The sequence below is a fragment of the Nycticebus coucang genome, chromosome 9 (genome assembly GCF_027406575.1).
Source record: "Nycticebus coucang isolate mNycCou1 chromosome 9, mNycCou1.pri, whole genome shotgun sequence".
In the NCBI taxonomy this organism is placed as follows: domain Eukaryota; kingdom Metazoa; phylum Chordata; class Mammalia; order Primates; family Lorisidae; genus Nycticebus; species Nycticebus coucang.
Genome location: NC_069788.1, coordinates 90263565 through 90267224, shown reverse-complemented (window position 1 = coordinate 90267224; position 3660 = coordinate 90263565). Strand labels below are relative to the sequence as shown.

At 33.9% G+C, this 3660-nt stretch overlaps 1 pseudogene across 1 annotated transcript; it reads left to right on the top strand.

Moving 5' to 3' along the window:
• The first annotated feature begins 655 nt into the window (after positions 1 to 655).
• LOC128593867 (syntaxin-7-like) lies at positions 656 to 1704 on the top strand (annotated as a pseudogene). Its single transcript, XR_008382418.1, has one exon. The product of XR_008382418.1 is annotated as a syntaxin-7-like (transcript).
• The last annotated feature ends 1956 nt before the right edge of the window (positions 1705 to 3660 follow it).

Here is a 3660-nt window from a genome sequence, read left to right as displayed (position 1 = left end):
ACATTTATTTTTTCCTCAGGCTGCTTTCAGTTTAAAAAAAATTAATATCTGATGGACAGGAGTTGACTATGTTGTACCTAGGTGTGGTTATCTTCATTTTTCTCCTCTTTGAAGTTCGTTGAGCTTTCTGGATTAATAAGTTACTGTTTTGTTCAAATTTGTAAATTTTTTAACCAATAATTTTCAAATAGAATTGTTTTCTTTATTCTCCCTCTTTCTACCAATTACATGTATGTTTGCCATGTACAATTCCACAAGTCACTGAGGCTGTCTTTGTTTTTCTTTTCTTCCTTCTTTCAATGCTTCAATTTAGATTGTTTTTATTGATCTGTCTTCAAGTTCATTTTCTCCTGTAAAGTACAGTATGCTTTTAGTCCCATCCAGTGAATTTATGGTTTCACATATTGTATTGATCAGATTCAAGATTTCTGGCATCCAACTTTCTCCTGAAATTTCTTTTTTTTTTTTTTTGGCCGGGGCTGGGTTTGAACCCACCACCTCCGGCATATGGGACCGGCGCCCTACTCCTTGAGCCATAGGCACCGCCCACTCTCCTGAAATTTCTAATTTCTCCAATCATTATATATTATTTCAGATTGTTTAACATATTTATCATAATTATTTAAAAGTATATTTCTGGAGTGGCCGAAGGAGGCGGAGGAGGAAGCTGAGGAGGTCAAGGTGACTGCTTAGAAAACTACACGCCCACCAACATCTGTTGAAATTGGTGAATAAACCAGACATGTCTTACACTCCGGGAATCGGTGGCGATCCTGCCCAGCTGGCCCAGCGTATCTCTTCCAACATCCAAAAGATCACACAGTGTTCTGTGGAAATACAAAGAGCTCTGAACCAACTTGGAACACCTCAAGATACACCCTAATTGAGGCAACAGCTGCAACAGAAGCAGCGGTATACTAACCAACTTGCCAAAGAAACAGATAAATACGTTAAAGAGTTTGGATCTCTGCCCACCACGCCCAGTGAACAGCGTCAAAGGAAAATACAAAAAGATCGCCTAGTGGCTGAATTCACAACATCACTGACAAACTTCCAAAAGGTCCAGAGGCAAGCTGCTGAGAGAGAGAAAGAGTTTGTTGCTCGAGTAAGAGCCAGTTCCAGAGTATCTGGTGGTTTTCCTGAAGAGAGCTCAAAAGAAAGGAATCTTGTATCCTGGGAAAGCCAAACTCAACCTCAAGTGCAGCTGCAGGATGAAGAAATCACAGAAGATGACCTTCACCTTATTCATGAGAGAGAGTCTTCCATCAGGCAACTTGAAGCTGATATTATGGATATTAATGAAATATTTAAAGATTTGGGAATGATGATACATGAACAAGGAGATGTGATAGACAGCATAGAAGCCAATGTAGAAAGTGCAGAGGTACAAGTTCAGCAAGCCAACCAGCAGCTATCACGGGCAGCAGAATATCAGCGCAAATCCAGAAAAACCCTGTGCATCATCCTCATTATCGCTGTCATTGGAGTTCTGGTTATTGGTCTCATCATATGGGGATTGCATAGCTAAATTTATCAAGAAGCACACTATTGCGCTACATTACCTAAATTATGTGGGAAGATTCCTGTAATTATGGGTTTTTTAATTATTATTTTAAAGCTATTGTGAAAAGGATGGTTCCCATACTTTCTTATTTTCACAAGGGGGTTCCTTTGGATTAAATCTGATATTTTCTAATAATGAAAGTTTTTCTAAATGTTGTTGCTGATACAGCTTTCATGTTTTTCAATTTAATACTGTTAAATTGTTGCCCACATTGTATACGCCTTTCATTTATAACTTATTTACCCCGTTTGACTTAGTTTTTGAAATTAGTTAGGTTTAAGATGCATGCGTTCTGTTTATTTCTCTGTCACTGTGTAACATGCACCGGGATTTATGTTACTTCAATTAGAAAAACCTCTAATTTAATTTTGATTTTGTTCAACAGAGACGGTATTCTCAATAACTTAAAAAATTAGCATATCATTTTGTGGGGCTTATGAAATTTTGTCTGTTTTGCAATAGCACAAATTTTTATTCCACTTTCCTTATTGTGTTCTTTTAAAACCTTTGTTTACTCTGAATGAAATGAGTGAATAATTTGCTAAGATATTTCATACTTGTGATGTGTATATATTAAGCATTTGCTGTAGATTGCTTAGTAAAATTACTAAGGATAAGATTGCTTTTACAATCTACGGTAATTTAAGTCTGACGTTCACTAGGGAAAGTGTAGTTACTGTAAATGTTTAATGTAATTTGGAGGAGAAGTATGAAAACTAATACCAATGCCTGTTATGTTTAGAGTCTAAAGATCCCAACTTGTTCTTCTACTGAACTATCTTAACAATACCTTCTGGTTTTGTGAGCCATTATTTACCTTCCCTATGTTTTATAGAATAATGGTTACATGAGTACCTGGGAGAAAATTACTTTTGGTAAATAATTTCCCCACAATTGCTGTTTTTGAGCACCTGACACTTAAAATTTTGTGTTTACTTTGTGTACCATTTTGTTAGCAATTAGAAAAGCAATTAGATGTTTGCCAGTTGACTCATCTGCCTTTTTAAATCAATGTTGTTTTAATGCACTAATCTGAATACTGTAAAGAGGATTATCTTAGTTTATAGTTTGTATTTTGTAATGTTCTTATATAACAGTTTGGTAGTGATGGCAGTGTCAAACATGGCAAGCTCTAGACTTCAAATGGGAACAAATAAAACATTAGGAAACTAAGTAAACTATATCTTTGCAACCAAAATAAAATTGGTTTAAAAGGGAAAAATAAATAAATAAATAAAAGTATATTTCTGATAATTCCAAGACATGGGGCATCTGTCTGTTGAACTGTTTCTGTTATCTGATTTTTTTCATGATGATAGTTTACGTTCTTATGCTCTTTGTATGTTTTGTAAAATTTTTTTTTATTGGATGCTATACATTGTATCTAGGATGGGCTTATTTCTCTAGAGTTTAGTTATTTTAAATTTCTTTGTCCATATCATTTTAATGGCTTTAAAGCAGAGGTTGGTAAACTATGGTCCACAGTCTAAATCTAGCTTACAACCTACGTTTGTACAAATCAGAAGAGTAGTTTTTACATTTACAAAGAATTGTTAAAATTGGGGAAAAAAGGATATGAAATAGAGATCATATATGGCCTGCAAGGCTGAAATATTTATTCTCTGGCCATTACAGAACATTTGGCAACACTTGCTTTAAGGAAAAAATATAATTTTTATCTGGTGATTTCTTGCTTTTCAACAGTAGCAAAGGTCTTTCACAATCTTTTATATTGTAACCAGAAGTAGAACTCCTCATATTGTGGTTTTAATTTATATTTCCCTGATTTGTACTGAGATTGATTGTACATCTTTTCATGTATGTATTAGTTACATAAATAACTAATATAAATTTTTTGTAGTTTCTTGTTAATTCTATTGCATATTTTTCTACTAGCTTGTTTACCTATTTGCTGATTTGTAAGAGCATTTTATATATGTTGACTATCAGGTCTTTGTTGGTTATGTGTATGGCAAATATTTTCTACTATTGTGAAATAAACTTTTCATTTTTGTTATGGTGCCTTTTGTTAAATAGAAATTCTTAATTTTATCATACTCAAATCAATAACCTTTTCTCTTATGTATAAGTACTTT